The sequence below is a fragment of the Giraffa tippelskirchi genome, chromosome X (assembly GCF_054371585.1).
Source record: "Giraffa tippelskirchi isolate mGirTip1 chromosome X, T2T-mGirTip1v1.2.pri, whole genome shotgun sequence".
Classification (NCBI taxonomy): domain Eukaryota; kingdom Metazoa; phylum Chordata; class Mammalia; order Artiodactyla; family Giraffidae; genus Giraffa; species Giraffa tippelskirchi.
In genome coordinates, this window is record NC_137289.1 from 76,436,005 (window position 1) to 76,453,404 (window position 17,400).

The 17,400-nt window shown below is 39.7% G+C and overlaps 1 long non-coding RNA gene across 1 annotated transcript; it reads right to left on the reverse strand.

Annotated features, from left to right (window-relative positions):
• Positions 1-995: 995 nt before the first annotated feature.
• On the reverse strand, positions 996-8,950 carry LOC145536276 (uncharacterized). The gene is made up of 4 exons (XR_014075731.1): positions 8,730-8,950; positions 7,409-7,491; positions 6,710-6,848; positions 996-1,175 (listed from the first exon to the last, which is right to left on the reverse strand). It is a non-coding gene; the product is annotated as an uncharacterized LOC145536276 (long non-coding RNA).
• Between the last annotated feature and the right edge of the window lie 8,450 nt (positions 8,951-17,400).

The following is a 17,400-nucleotide window of genomic DNA, read 5'->3' on the forward strand; positions in this document are numbered from 1 at the left end:
ACATCATTCATTATTAGAGAAATGCAAATCAAAACCACAATGAGGTACCATTTCACGCCAGTCAGAATGGCTGCTATCCAAAAGTCTACAAGCAGTGAATGCTGGAGAGGGTGTGGAGAAAAGGGAACCCTCTTACACTGTTGGTGGGAATGCAAACTAGTACAACCACTATGGAGAACAGTGTGGAGATTCCTTAAAAAACTGGGAACAGAACTGCCATATGACCCAGAATCCCACTGCTGGGCATACACACCGAGGAAACCAGAATTGAAAGAGACGCGTGTACCCCAATGTTCATCGCAGCACTGTTTACAATAGCCAGGACATGGAAGCAACCTAGATGTCCATCAGCAGACGAATGGATAAGGAAGCTGTGGTTCATATACACAGTGGAATATTACTCAGCCGTTAAAAAAATACATTTGAATTGGTTCTATTGAGATGGATGAAACTGGAGCCCATTATACAGAGTGAAGTAAGCCAGAAAGAAAAACACCAATACAGTATACTAATGTATATATACGGAATTTGCAAGATGGTAACGATAACCCTATATGCGAGACAGAATAAGAGACACAGATGCATAGAACAGTCTTATGGACTCTGTGGGAGAAGGTGAGAGTGGGATGTTCTGAGAGAATAGCATTGAAAGATGTATATTATCATATATGAAACAGTATACCCTTCCAGGTTCGATGCATGAGACAAATGCTCAGGACTTGGGCAATGTGATGACCCAGAGGGATGGGTTGGGGAGGGAGGTGGGAGGGGGGTTCAGGATGGGGAACACATGTAAACCCATGGCTGATTCATGTCAATGTATGGGAAAAACCTCTACAATATTGTAGAGTAATTAGCCCCCAACTAAAATAAATAAATTTATTTTAAAAAAAAGAAAAAAAAAAGAATTGTTGGCATTAAAAGAGAAAGGTAAAGGATAATTTATAGCATAGGAAACTCATACCCATAGCTTTCTAAAAATATTCCAAGTATGCTTTGAAGTTTAACAGATAATTTTATGTAATTTTTTTTCTGCAGGAAGCTTAATTGTTGGGTTTCATCTGCATTCGTTCTGTCCTATATGGGACTTCTGGCTCCTCAGAACTTGGGTGTCCAATTTGTTGTCTCTCTTTTTGAATGTAGCTTGATTTTGGACCTCCTGTGGTGGACAAACTCTGCAAGGAAGTTAAAAATATCAAACATAATTAAATGATACCTAATAAAATCTATATTCTTGTTTAGATATACTCATGCATTAGAAAATTGGACATACAATATCTGAATCATTTTAGGAATTTGTTTAATCACCATTATAAATGTTAGTTATTTAAAACAACACACACAAAATTTTTTAGCAAATGAATTGTTGGCTGCTTTTAAATAACCATTAAATACTGTACTTGTAGTACAATTTCCCTAAAGAAGTTTAGATACAGTGCAATCCAGAATCTCCATAGTAAAGTAAGAATCTAATATTAAAGGAGCAAATTTATATAAGAAAAACAGACACCTCTTTTTTATCCCTGAAATTACAGTATCAAAGTCCACACTCTAATCTTGCAGGGATGAATGTTAGTACTATATAACTGTAAATTAAATTTGTTGCTTTTATGAAGTATCTCACTTTACTTTTTTTGTGTAATCATATTGACAAAGCTACATCACTAGTGTTTCCAAATCATATGTTATTATTAATATAACAACATTGTTTATGTCATAGTAACCCAGACTTTTGTCAGTGCTATAAAACTGTTTTATGGTAGGGGTCATACTGAAACCTCACTTTCTCAGCATAACATGTTACTTTTTAACAATTAAAATCTCTACTCACAGATGACTTTTTCTATTGCAGAGACCCTGAGAAACATGTTCATGAGCATTTAGAAATACTACTTTAAAACAGATCTGAAAGAGGAATGAATGCTGTAGGCTTTTATTTTGAGAGTTCTCTATTTTTATTGGAAAACATTATACTAATCACCTTCCCCATTTGTAAGAGAATGGTTCAAGGATAAACACACACACATGCACACATGTTGACTATCACCCTGTAGCAGGCATTTTGCTTGGCACTCAGAATACAATAATGAATAAGTGGTGGTTGCTGATCTGGGTGAATTAAAATTCAAGTGGAAGACACATATACTATAGATAGGCAGACAAATATTTATAACATGATATCTTAGTATAAGAATGAAGACAGTAATAGTACTGTTGGTAGGGCAGAGAATAGAGCACTACCTCTGCTTAAAGATTTGGGAAAGGCTTCATGAATGTGATACCCAAAGTATATACTAGGATGAGTAGGAGTTTTGCAGACATAGAGCCATAATTGCTTAGGAACCACGTACTTGGGAAGCCATACATTTAGTATGGCTGGAACGTAGAGTGGAAGCCTAAGATCAGCAAGAGATGGAGGTAGAGAGTTGGAGAGATGAGGGGGGCTAAAATCCTTCATATTATGCTTACTTGAGGAACTTTGACCTGTTTGTAATGAGGATCAAGCATGGTCTTTTATGTTAGATTACAATAAGATCATATTTGGTTTTAAGATGATAACTTAGGCAGCAGTGTGACAGGTAAACCTGAAATAGAGGCAAAGGAATTAGCTGGCCATAACTTAGAAGAGGTGGCTCAGTGGTAAAGAATCTGCCTGCCAAGCAGGAGATGTAGGTTTGATTCCTGAGTCAGGAAGATCCCCTGGAGCATTCTTGCCTGGGAAATCCCATGGACAGAGGAGCCTGGTGGGCTACAGTCCATGGGGTCACAAGAGTTGGACATAGTGACTAAACCACCACCACCAATTTAGAAGAGACATGCGGAAGACCTGAATTAAGTCAGTGACAGAGGGAATGAGTTGTCCCAGAACTGAAGGGGTTTCCGGAATGTGGGCCTTTCACTTTTAAAACCAAGACTGTCCCAAGAAAGTTGTGGTGAGTTGGTCACCCTAGATTCAAGGGAAAAAAGAACAACACACAACTTCATGCATGATTAGACTTAAAGGAAACAGTAAAGGAGAGAAAAGAACTTCGTTGTGTTCACAGACTCCAGTCTTAGATGATTGGGTCAGTGGCACCATTCACTATAGTACAGAATATAGGAGAGGAGTAGGGTGGAGTGAAGAGATAATATCATAGGTCTTTAAGGAGTCTGCTAGAAATATAAGCGTACAAATATCCTATAGAGTATTAGAATCACTGGTCTAGATCTAGAGAGACTTTTATGAGTTGAAATTAGATTTGAAATTCACCAGCAAGATGGAACCTTGAAAAAACAGTACTATTTAAGTTGTAGACAGAGTGGGAAGTTCCTGGAGTTTGCTCAACTCATGTCCATTGAGTCAGTGATGCCATCCAACCATCTCATCTTTTGTTGTCCTCTTCTCCTCTTGCCCTCAATCTTTCCCAGCATCAGGGTCTTTTCCAATGAGTCAGCTCTTCGCATCAGGTGGCCAAAGTATTAAGGTCTTATAACAATTACAACACTTGAACATGTCTATGCATATGCTTTGGATATATGCTATATAACATGGGCAAAGCTGCTTGTCTTCCCCAAGATAGCCTTGCACTCACCAAAGTTAATGGTAGAAAAAAGTCAAACGACTTAAGAAACCTGGAATTTTCCTGATCTGCCAATAATTAAATCCTGGAGAGCCCTATTCCTCCTAGAACTTTAGGCTTCTCACTGTAAAATGAGAGGGTTAGACTAGGTGACCTGCAGGGTACTTTTCAGCTCTCACTTTCTCTGATTATCTAGGTGCCCTCCTGTGGAGCAGCCTTTCCACAGAACAACATCTCCCTCTGACTGCAGGCCTGACCTCCATCCATCCATCCATCCACAAAAGCAGTTTTCCTAATTCCATTTAGTTGTCTATGTTGTGTTCTTTTATTTTGCTAGATTTCCTTAAGAGGATTGTTCTCCATTCTTTGCGTGGAAATTTGCAGATCTCCATTTTGTTAGGGTCAGTTCTTGGAACCTTATTAGTTTCCTTTGTTGATGTTATATTTACTTGGTTTTTGTTATCCTTGATTTCTTACATTGGTATCTGCACATTTTAGTAATTGGGCTCCTCTTCAGACTTTACAGGTTTGCTTTGGCAGAGGCGGATCTTCACCAATCAACTCAGTTTGGGTTTGTAGGCATATCTGTTGGTAATGTCCTTAGGCAAGAGGGGTCTGCTATTATGTTGAGGGTGGAGGGAGGCAACTATTCAAGCTCTGAGTTTGGGGATGGGGAGGTGTGCCACTGACTGAGAAAATGTGGATAGCACTGCTAGCTTGGTTCTCTACACAAGTAAGGCTGTTAGATGGTGCTGTACTTTCCTGGATTCTCTGGTCAGGCTTACTAGATAGATGATTGAGACTGGGTACTATATTCTATAGTAGATGGGCCTATGAATTGGTTTTGCTCCCTGGTAGGGTATCAAGTGGATGTATGGGTTTATTGTTTGGGACCCCAAATCAGGCAATAGTGTGCACTGAATTCCTTAGTCAGGTGAGAACACCAGTTTTTTTTCTGAAAATAGGAAAAGATATGGGTTGTGCTCTCTGTTCAAGTGCCACTCTAGTCAGGGGTGTTGGATGGCCTATGCAGCTTCCTGTGTGCTCTGGTTAGGTTCCCTACTCAGGCAAGATAGAGGCTGCATTCAGCAATGAACAGGGCCATGAATTAGTTTCCCTGCTTGGGTGCAGTGACAGGTGCAGCCCTAAAGCTAATAAAGCTCTTTGTTTGTTGTCTTAAGCCAACCCGTACTCCAAGTTCTCTGCCAAACAGGTTCATTGCCTTTGCTGTGCAAACTATCAGCTCTGCCTGCCTGCTTCTTGCCTTGAGTGTTCCTGGGCTGCACAGCTTCCAGATAGTCTTGCTAGCTTTTCTGATCAGATGAGGTGGGAGATACTCTTCACAGTGGGTGGGGATATGTCTCAGTTCCCTTGACAGGGCAAGCCGACCTCTTGGTCCAAGCATTGCTGATTACAGTTTCTAGGTGTTCCTGCCAGCTTTTCTGGTCAGATGGAGTTCTGGATCCATAGTAGGTGGGGCTATGTTTCAGGTCACTTGCCTGAGTGGGACAGTGAAGGGTCACTGTAGGCAATGCCCATTTTTCCCAAGCAGGCTTTCTGGTCTAGAGGGGTGGGAGTTACCCTCAGCCCTGGCTATGCGTTAATCTCCCAGCCCGGGCTTAGCAAGGGAACCCTCCAAGCCCACTGGCTTTACTCTGGGAGCAATCAGCTCTGCATGTCTCTCAGCTGGAGTGTTGCTAGGCTACACAGCTTCCGGGTGGTCTCACCAGCCTCTCTGATCATATGGGGTTGGGAGACACTCTCCCCAGTGGATGGATCCCAGTGGACTCAGCTCCTTGCCTCAGATTCCTTGGCCCAGGCTCTGTGGCCAGAAAAACTTCTCATTTGAGTACCCAAATCAGGCATATCCACATCCTGATGAGAACTGCTGAGCAGTTCACTTAAGCCTAGTCAAAGTGCACCACTGACTCGATTCTGCAAATGAGCAACATTAATTAGGATTACTACTTGGGCACTGCAGCTATGAATTTGGTCTGCCAAGACCCTGCTGAAAGCCCCTTCCCTCCGCTCCATAACAGTCAGATTCCCAGTGGTTGAACCCTGCAAGTTCCCCTGAAATCCCCATGTGGTGAGACCAGAGTAGGGGCTCTCACAAAGCAACCTATGAAGCTTAGGAGGTTGCTTGACCCACTGGGCTCTCCTCTCCCACTGGAGGAAACAGAGAACTCTCTGAGTGGTGCTATACTGGCAATAGGAGGGACAATGCAGTCAATGTGGAGTGGCTCCTCTTATCCTTCTAATGCAGTATCTCTTGGTCTCTATGGTGCAGGGGATCCTTTAATCTCACTCCTATTTCTAGAGTTCTCTCAGTTATGCCATGTTCTTGAATAGATGTTAGCTCTTCTTCTGAGGAGGAGTGAAGTCAAGAATGACATATGTTGCCATCTTGGTGATATCACTCTCCCCACTGTGGGTTTTTTGGGGGAGGTCATTTTGTCAGTGGTCACTCAACTAAAATTGACCCTCCCCCCACAAAAAAGCAACACTTCAATATGTCAACAAACATCAGATATTCATTTTTGTTGGATTAGTTTCAGTTTTATATGATTCATTGCATTTGTCAAGAACATTCATAAAGATAACTTTCAGATGATTATGTTTCATCTTTTTTTGATTTCTGGTTTTAAACACATATAAAGAAACAGTTTGCACCTCATATTAGTTGTTAACATGTAACTAGAGATTAGCAGTTAGCCAGTATTCAGCATCAGCTTGAGCAATGTACTATTTAATGTGTTATGTACACTAAAACACAAATAGCAATTGTCTTGTTAAATTATGATAATTTAATGATTATCATAATATCAGTCTGACATCTGAGTTAGTCTTATGAAATTTAACCAGTCTTCCTTTGATCTCAAATCTCCTTTCTAAATATTGCAAATTTAAGTTATATATATAGCATATTAATTCATATGAAGTCTTACGTATACTATACCTTGGACTCATATTTCCTTAATCCCATTTTACAAAATGAAATAGTGGTGATAGTCTTATAAGCTAAACTTTCTGTATCTTTATCTTAACTGATTCTGTCATATAATTTTGCTATAGCAAAGCCTTAGTATTCATTATAATACTTTTATATAAATTGTGATAATAATTATATTGAAATACATGATACACACAAAAAGTGGCTTCATGTGCATTGCCAAGGAGTACTTGTCCCCATAGTTTGCTTCAGGTTTAGCTGTTCCCAGGGAGCCATCCCAGTTAAAAGACGGGTAGATATAAGGATTGTCCTCTTTGGGTTCATGAGTCATAATGCTGTTTTAAATGAAAAAATAAACATGAAATATTTTAGGATATTTAAAAAAAAACCAAACACACCTAGACTGTTATCATATATTCTCTAGGAAGCAAATAAATGAAATCATCCAGAAAGCACATTAGATAACAGATATACTAATATAATGGCATCTTTCAGAAAACAAAGAAATCATTCTCCTTTTATTCTATTCCTCACTAAAACTAAGGTTTTTGTTAGGGACAAAGAGTCTGTGTCTAAGAGTATCTAATAAATCACTGGGATACTTAGTTAAATGAAGGAAATACAGCTTAAAAAATCTTACAGATTAATTTAGGTCAATGCTTTTTTCCTCAGGAAATATATTAGAGTTATCCTCTGGCATAAACAAAATTATGTATGTATTCATAGTTAGAAATATTGTTATCTCTGACAATGCCCCTTCTTCTCTGCAACCCCACCTCCTACTGAGAAATAAATACATAAAACTTTCTACTAAAATTATTTCCAAGTAAGATTCTGCTTTCTTTTTCCCCCCAGCATTTACAAGCTTTAATTTTCCTTTTAAGGGATTGCTTACTTGTAATTTCTTCCAAAGAGCTGTTGTGGTGGAGATACAGGACTTCTAGGAAAGACACTTTGAAGGGATGAGCTCCAGGGATTCTGCACATAGATTTTTTTAAGGGCAAGAGGAAAAGTTTAGCCATGATTTTAAGGAGATTGGAAATACAATGACCCATATTGATTGCTGTTGTTTAGTCGCTAAGTTGTGTCTGACCCTTTTGCGACCCCCGTGGACTGTAGCCCGGCAGGCTCCTCTGTCCATGGAATTCTCCAGGCAAGAATACTGGAGTGGGTTGCCATTTCCTTCTCCAGGGGATCTTCCCAACCCAGGGATTGAATCCGCATCTCCTGCTTGACAGGCAGATTCTTTACCAATGAGCCACCAGGGAAGGTGACCCATATTGATACCACCTGCTAAATATGTAAATATCAAGATATCTCTAGGCCTGTCCCTAAAAGATGACAAATAAGCAAAGATAGTATTACAAGGCAAATTTTTGGGTATTATGGTAGTAACTTAGCGGGTCTTTATATCTATCTGTCATCTACTTATATTTGTCTATCTTTCTATGATATAGAATGGCTTATAGAAGGGGAAATGCAAATGGAAGATTCATTTCAGCTGTTACTGTAAGAAGAGAGTAAACCTTCCAGCCAAAAGAATAAAATATAAACCCCCCTTCCCATTGTTATAGTGTGAAAAATGCTTAACTCCAGAGAAAACAAAGTTGACAAAAAGTAACTTAGAGAATACTGAGGCTGAATATAGAGAACTGCAGCATTAAACAGATACACTATACAACAGAGTTTTGGAGGGAAGCTAATACATATAAACCTTAACTGATAAAAACTTTGTTCTTAAAGACCATACTTTCAGTAAGTGCATAAGCAAAGAGTAAATTCTAGTAATAATGGACTTTGAAATTGGCCTTATAACACAGACATGAGGCATATAAGTGGGTCCAGACCAGATCTACACAGAGCCTATTCTTATAGCCATGCCAGTTATGAGTGGGTTCATAACATTGTGACATAGCTATTCTGATGAGCCATATTGAAATCAAGAATATTTTAACATAGCTACTTTGACAGAGATATTTTGACATGGAGAAATTTGATACAGACTGTAAAATAATTCACTATACTTTCTGATTAACAAAAGATTAAGTTGGATGTGAAATATATACCAACACTCATCACTAAGTTTCAGTTCATGTCCATCCACAACCACCCTGGAGATGGGGGAACCTTGGTTTGGTAATAATATTAGACATGAGATAAAGGTTAGGTGTCACCTGGAAAAAGAAACTGATACAAACAGGAAGAGTGAAACAGACCCAGTATTTTTCCTCCGTTGTTTAAATACTTTTGTTCTGTCTCTTGGCTTTCCTCTTCTGCTTTGTTTTTCCAATCTTCTTTAAAATGAAATAAAAGGCCACTACAAAACACAAAAAGAAAACCATGACTCTTGAAAGGGTGATTTCAGTGAAGCTTGGCAAGAAAGTTTCCCTTGTCTATAGCCAGTCCTTCTTATCTTTGCTTCCTGATGTCATAGTAGACAGAATCACAGGCTCCTGACTATTCTGTGCATCATTTCTTAAAGGGGCTACCTTTTCCATCCATGGACTTAATTACATTGGTCCAGGACTTTTTCTCTAGCAGGCAAGAGAGAATAGCATGTCTGATGCAATAGAATCAGACCTATCTAAATTTTGGATTTGGGGGGCCACAAACCAGATTTTCTAGCTTTAGCAGTGTAGATATATTTGGGGAAAAGAATTCCATAGGAAGCAGTAGGTGAGTCTCAGCACGTAAGGGGATGTTCTATACTTCCCACTTGTCCATTTTTAGCCTAATTTAAACTCATTAAGCCAGACCTGGGCCTTGATTCAACTAGAAAGATGTAGAAAATTGTTTCAGGCAGAAGGTAAGGAATAGAGAACTTTTGAACTGTGGAGTTGGAGAAGACTTTTGAAAGTCCCTTGGACTGCAAGGAGATCCAACCAGTCCATCCTAAAGGAAATCAGTCCTGAGTGTTCATTGGAAGGACTGATGTTGAAGCTGAAACTCCAATACTTTGGCCACCTGATGCAAAGAGCTGACTCATTGGAAAAGACCCTGATGCTGGGAAAGATTGAAGGCAGGAGGAGAAGGGGACGACAGAGATTGAATGGCATCACTGACTCAGTGGACATGAGTTTGAGTAAACTCCAGGAGTTGGTGATGGACAGGGAGGCCTGGCGTGCTGCAGTCCACGGAGTCGCAAAGAGTCGGACACGACTGAGTGAACTGAACTGAACTGACTAGCAGGTGGGGTCAGGTTGACATGGTGAATTTTTTTAAAGATCAGATCCTAGAGGTAGTGGTGATGGTTATGTGATTGTAGTGTGACACTCTACTCTTATGAGCCCATGGGAGTCCAGAAAGAAGAATAGCAGCTAGCTATGAAGACATTTTCCTCTAGAATCAGTGACTGTATCAGCCTCTTGGGGTAGACTGACTAATTTATTGCCCAAATCAAAACACTTAGGAATGAGAATGACAGGGGTGATCATGTTTACATTGGAACAACCAACAGAAAGTGAGACTATCCTCATCACCCTACCTTGAAGTCACAAGTTGTTGGACTGAAAAGCTGAGCCTCCACCTGTTTTTCAGAAATGCAGTCAATACTTTCCATTTTCTATATCAAAAGAAATTCCCCTTCCATATCTTACTTCGGAAAACCTTGAAATACCCTGTTTAGTATTACGTAGGCACAATCATTGGAGAAGGAAATGGCAACCCACTCCAGTACTCTTGCCTGGAAAATCCCATGGACGGAGGAGCCTGGAGGGCTACAGTCCATGGGGTCGCGAAGAGTCGGACACGACTGAGTGACTTCACTTTCACTTTTCACTTTCCTGCATTGGAGAAGGAAATGACAACCCACTCCAGTGTTCTTGTCTGGAGAATCCCAGGGACGGGAGAGCCTGGTAGGCTGCCGTCTATGGGGTCGCACAGAGTTGGGCACGACTGAAGAGACTTAGCAGCAGTAGCAGCAGCAGGCACAATCATTGATTCTGTTTCTCAGCACCCACAACGAGGTTGACCTTGTGAGAGTGTGGGACCGATATATTCCAAATCAAACCATTGTGGAACCAAAGCATTAAGCCATGGTCCACCTTGACAACTTCAAAAGACAAGGAAAAAGCCATGTGGAGGGAAACATTAGTAAATGTAGAAAAGGGAGCAGATTCTCATTTAAGTCTATGATCAAAGAGCAAATCAGCATCTGAGGATTGGGAAAATTAAAGAAATGAAGAGAAGTCTCTGGAACTCCCTGATGACATTCCAAAGAGAAAATTTGTGTGTAGGAAGACACACAGTTCTATCTAATCTATTTGGAACAGCCTGACTAGGTACCCAATGTATTGAGAGAGGCAGTTGTCATATTAATTCTCCTCTCCAATGCCAATAAAGTTTTTTCCAGTTGTTACAGATCAAGGCTCTTTCTAGGGCAGCAATGCTTGGAACCAGGAGTGGACTACACCAGTGGAGGGCTGGATTTTAGTTTCTCAGATAAATCTCAGATTTTAAAATGCATGATTAAAAATCTCCAAAGAGCCCAATAGCACTGGCTAGCAATCCTACAATTCCCTAATTTATTCTCCTATTCTCTGAGACAACTATTTCACCATCTCATCTCTCCACAAATTTCCAACTTCTCTTCCATGTTCTTTATTCCCAGTTCTTTATTCCTCACATCTCATTTAGCTAACAACTATTTCATTTTCCAACCACCAAATTTACCGACCCAACTTCTTCTATGTGAAGTGTCTCTTCTTGTATCAAAGAACAACTCTTACAAATATGCTCAGGATCCCTCTTCTTGCCCTCCCATGGCTTTTTTGGCATATTATTAGCATTCTATCCTACAGTATCACTTTTTCACCTCTCAACTGGATCATTCCTATTAACATGCAGGTTTGCATTATACAAAACTCTCTTAACTCCACATCATTTTCTAGATACTGCCTCATTTTTCTGCTTCTTATCACTGTAAAGCATCTCAGAAAAGTTTGTCACCCTAATTGTAACCATTTCTCACCTCTCTTTCGTTTTTTAGTCCATATCATTCTTTCTTCTGTCCCCACCACTCTGCTGAAATTTCTCTTGTCAAGATTACCAACCACCTCATATTGCCAAATCCATTCTTATTTCTCTGTGTTCATCTGATTTTATCTCTCAGTATCATTTAATATAATCAGTTATTCCCTGATTCTTGAAATACTTTCTTTTCTCTCTTTGCTTCTTTGATATCGCACTGTCCTGGCTTTTTTCCTATTTTGCTATATGATCTGTCCCAGACCATTTTGCTGGCCCAGCTTCTCCTTTGCAACTTGACTTCTAAATGTTAGAACACCTGAGGGCTTGTTACTGACTTTTTTCCCTTCAATATCTATACTCTGTCTATAAGTCCAGTAACATGACTTTAAATAGGAGCCATATCCTGGTTACTATCAAATTTATATCTCTAGTCTGTACTTGTCTACTGAGATCTAAATTCATATATCCAACTGCCTACTCAAGACCTCTTCTTAGAAGTCTAACAGACATGTCCAACTAATCATGCCAAAACCAAAAATGTGACCCCTTCTTCATTGAAAAAACACCCTGCTTTTCCTCTAGTATTCCTCATTCACCCAGTTGCTTAAATAAAAATCTGTGAATTCATGTTTCATTTTTCTCTTTACCTCCCTCTCCATATACAATCTATCAGTAAATTTTGGTTGTTATACTTGTAAAATATATCACTTCTCTTTAACTCCACTGTTATCACCCTAGTTCGAGAAATCATTAGCTCACTCTTGGACTTCAGTCAGATTTTGAACTCTTCTTCTTTCTTCCAGTTGTGGACCCCTCCAAAGCACTCTCTACACAGCATTCAGAATTATTCTCATGAAGAAAGTCTTCCAGTGTGACTTTTCACTGAACTGATAACAAAATTAAATATCTCACCGTATCCTACAAAGCCCAATATGATGTGCTTACCTCATCAACAACTCAACCATGTTGAATTTCTCTTTTTGAGCATATCGAGCCTGTTTTTCCCTTAAGGTTTTTGTATTTGTTATTCTCTGTGCTTACAAAGTTCTTTCCCTGACTTTTTGTATGGAAGGGTTTTCTCAACTTTCAGTCTCAATTTACATATCACATCTTCAAAAAGTTATCTCTAATTTTCCTGTCTAATGTTACCCCACTCCAAGTCACTATAATATCACTCTGTTTATTGTACTTACAGAATTTAACATAATATTATCTTATTTACTTGTTTATTTGTTTATTATCTGCCTTCTCTCCCTTCTCTAATGTAACATCAATGAGGCAAGACTTAGTCTCAAAAGCCACCGTATTGTCAGAGTACAGAACAAATCCAAGCACATAGTAGGCATTTAGTAATTTTTCATTGAATGGATAAATGAATAATGATATCTAATGAGCACTACTGAGTGCATTTTTATGCTAAGAACCAAAGTGAAACATTGATTCCTTCCTGTTTGAAGTCTGCAACCCCTTTGCTGTGACCTTATACTTTAAAGGCTTCATAATATATCTATCTTGAAAGAGCATCAAGCCCAAATCAGGAACAACCTGAACAATAATAAGGCATAGAGGGCTCCCAATCAGAACCTGTGTACTGATTATTTAGGATCCTTTACTTCTCTATCCTTACTGCTTGCCTGTTGGGACATTTATGCCCTCCTAAGGTGAATAAACACAGAAAGAATGAAGGGATGCAGCTAAAGCAAAAACACCCAGTTGTGAATGGAACTAGTGATAGAAGCAAGATTCGATGCTGTAAAGAACAATATTGCATAGAAACCTGGAATGTTAGGTCCATGAATCAGGGCAAATTGGAAGTGGTCAAACAGGAGATGGCAAGAGTGAACGTCGACATTCTAGGAATCAGTGAACTAAGATGGACTAGAATGGGTGAATTTAACTCAGATGACCATTATATCTACGTCTGTGGGCAGGAATCCCTTAGAAGAAAAGGAGTAGCCATCATAGTCAACAAAAGAGTCCGAAATGCAGTACTTGGATGCAATCTCAAAAATGACAGAATGATCTCTGTTCATTTCCAAGGCAAACCATTCAATATCATGGTGAATCAAGTCTATGCCCGACCAGTAACGCTGAAGAAGCTGAAGTTGAACAGTTCTATGAAGACCTACAAGACCTTCTAGAACTAACACCCAAAAAAGATGTCCTTTTCATTATAGGGGACTGGAATGCAAAAGTAGGATTTCAGGAAACACCTGGCATAACAGGCAAATTTGGCCTTGGAGTACAGAATGAAGCAGGGGAAAGGGTAATAAGTTCTGCCAAGAGAACACACTGGTCATAGCAAACACCCTATTCCAACAACACAAGAGAAGACTCTACACATGGACATCACCCGATAGCCAACATTGAAATCAGATTGATTATATTCTTTGCAGCCAAAGATGGAGAAGCTCTATAGAGTCAGCAAAAACAAGACGGGGAGCTGACTGTGGCTCAGATCATGTACTCATTATTTTCAAATTCAGACTGAAATTGAAGAAAGTGGGAAAACCACTAGACCATTCAGGTATGACCGAAATCAAATCCCTTAGCTATACAGTAGAAGTGAGAAATAGATTTAGAGGACTAGATCTGATAAACAGAATACCTGATGAACTATGGATGGAGGTTCGTGACATTGTACAGGAGACAGGAATCAAGATCATCCCCAAGAAAAAGAAATGCAAAAAAAGCAGAATGGCTGTCTGAGGAGGCCTTACAAATAGCTGTGAAAAGACAGGAAGCAAAAAGCAAAGGAGAAAAGGAAAGATATACCCATTTGAATGCAAAGTTCCAAAGAAAAGCAAGGAGAGATAAGAAAGCTTTCCTCAGCAATCGGTGCAAAGAAATAGAGGAAAACAATAGAATGGGAAAGACTAGAGATCTTTTCAAGCAAATTAGAGATACCAAGAGAACATTTCATGCAAAGATGGGCTCAGTAAAGGACAGAAATGGTAGGGACCTAACAGAAGCAGAGATATTAAGAAGAAGTGGCAAGAATACACAGAAGAACTGTACAAAAAAGATCTTCACGACCCAGACACTCACGATGATGTAATCACTCACCTAGAGCCAGACATCCTGGAATGTGAAGTCAAGTGGGCCTTGGAAAGCATCACTACGAACAAAGCTAGTGGAGGGGGATGGAATTCCAGTTGAGCTATTTCAAATGCTGAAAGATGACACTGTGAAAGTGCTGCACTCAATATACCAGCGAATATGGAAAACTCAGCAGTGGCCACAGGACTGGGAAGGGTCAGTTTTTATTCCAATCCCAAAGAAAGGCAATGCCAAATAATGCTCAAAGTACCGCACAATTACACTCATTTCACACACTAGTAAAGTCGTGCTTAAAATTCTCCAAGCCAGGCTTCAGCAATAAGTGAACCATGAACTTCCAGATGTTCAAGCTGGTTTTAGAAAAGGCAGAGAAACCAGAGATCAAATTGCCAACATCCGATGGATCATCGAAAAAGCAAGAGAATACCAAAAAATATCTATTTCTACTTTATTGACTATGCCAAAGCCTTTGACTGTGTGGATCACAATAAACTGTGGAAAATCCTGAAAAAGATGGGAATACCAGACCATCTGACCTGCCTCTTGAGAAACCTGTATGCAAGTCAGGAAGCAACAGTTAGAACTGGACATGGAACAACAGACTGTTTCCAAATAGGAAAAGGAGTATGTCAAGGCTATATATTGTCACCCTGCTTATTTAACTTATATGCAGAGTACATCATGAGAAACATTGGGCTGGAGGAAGCACGAGCTGGAATCAAGATTGCCGGGAGAAATGTCAATAACCTCAGATATGCAGATGACACCACCGTTATGGCAGAAAGTGAAGAGGAACTCAGGAGCCTCTTGATGAAAGTGAAAGAGGAGAGTGAAAAAGTCGGCTTAAAGCTCAACATTCAGAAAACTAAGATCATGGCATCCAGTCCCATCACTTCATCCAGATAGATGGGGAAACAGTGGAAACAGTGGCTGACTTTATTTTTCTGGGCTCCAAAATCATTGTAGATGGTGACTGCAGCCATGAAATTAAAAGATGCTTACTCCTTGGAAGGAAATGGCAATCCATTCCAGTACTCTTGCCTGGAAAATCCCATGGACAGAGGAGCCTGGTAGGCTAGAGTGCATGGGGTCGCAAAGATCTGGACACGACTGAGCGACTTCACTTTCACTTTCACTACTCCTTGCAAGGAAAGTTATGACCAACCTAGATAACATATTAAAAAGCAGTGCCATTACTTTGCCAACAAAGGTCTGTCTAGTCAAGGCTATGGTTCTTCCAGTGGTCATATATGGATGTGAGAGTTGGACTATAAAGAAAGCTGAGCACTGAAGAATTGATGCTTTTGAACTGTGGTGTTGGAGAAGACTCTTGAGAGTCCCCTGGGCTGCAAGGAGATCCAACCAGTCCATCCTAAAGGAGATCAGTCCTGGGTGTTCTTTCAAAGGACTGATTTTGAAGGTGAAACTCCAAAACTTAGGCCACCTGATGCAAAGAGCTGACTCATTGGAAAGGACCCTGTTGCTGGAAAAGATTGAGGGCAGGAGGAGAAGAGGACGACAGAGGATGAGATGTCTGCATGGCATCATCAACTCGATGGACACGTGTTTAGGTGGACTCAGGGATTTGGTGATAGACAGGGAGACCTGGCCTGCTGCGGTTCATGGGGTCACAAAGAGTCGGACATGACTGAGTGACTGAACCGAACTGAAGGTGAATAATAGTGAAAAATAAAACTTGATACTCAAACTCATCAATTTGTTTTCGAACATCAGCAGCTTTAATAAAAGGTTGGTAGAAGGCAAAATATTCTGAAAGGAAATTTGATTAATTTTTTGTATAAAGATTTAATATATCCACATTTCCCTTTGGCTTACTTTTTGATCAGGAGTAAAGATAATTAAAAGCATTGAGAATTTAATATCTGGTGAACAGTGATCACCTATCCATGGAATAAGTGAGTCAAGGAAATGGAAGAAAGAGAAAGAGCTAAGTATTTTTTAACCCTCACTCTGAGATTAAACCAACAATCAGAAAGGAACTGTTTCTTTACCTGCTTCTGCCCCCAAATAATAGCCTTGTGCACCAAAAATAGTGACTCTAGGCTGCCTTAGAGCTCTTTTGGGTCAGTTGTGATATGAATTTTTAACTTGCTAGACTGGCCCGTGAAACTCATAGAAAGGTTTCACAACCATAAAAAAGCCCCACACCCATAAATATAGAGAAAGTATATATAAATAGAGTTAATTCATTGAGGGTACAACTTAAAATTAAGTCTATATTAACACAAGATACAGTCTTTAAATGGGCCTTAGAAATAAGCATAATGGAGTCTCAATCTCCTTTAAAAATTCATGCATTAAAAAAATACAACATCCAGTGTGAAGTTTCTTTAAAAAACTGGGAATAGAACTGCCATATGACCCAGCAATCGCACTGCTGGGCATACACACCGAGGAAACCAGAATTGAAAGAGACGCGTGTACCCCAATGTTCATCGCAGCACTGTTTACAATAGCCAGGACATGGAAGCAACCTAGATGTCCATCAGCAGACGAATGGATAAGGAAGCTGTGGTGCATATACACAATGGAATATTACTAAGCCATTAAAAAAATACATTTGAATCGGTTCTATTGAGATGGATGAAACTGGAGCCCCTTATACAGAGTGAAGTAAGCCAGAAAGAAAAACACCAATACAGTATACTAATGCATGTATATGGAATTTGAAAGATGGTAATGATAACCCTATATGTGAGACAGAATAAGAGACACAGATGCATAGAACAGTCTTAATGACTCTGAGGGAGAAGGTGAGGGTGGGACGTTGTGGGAGAATAGCACTGAAACATGTATATTATCATATGTGAAACGGAACACCATTCCATGTTCGATGCA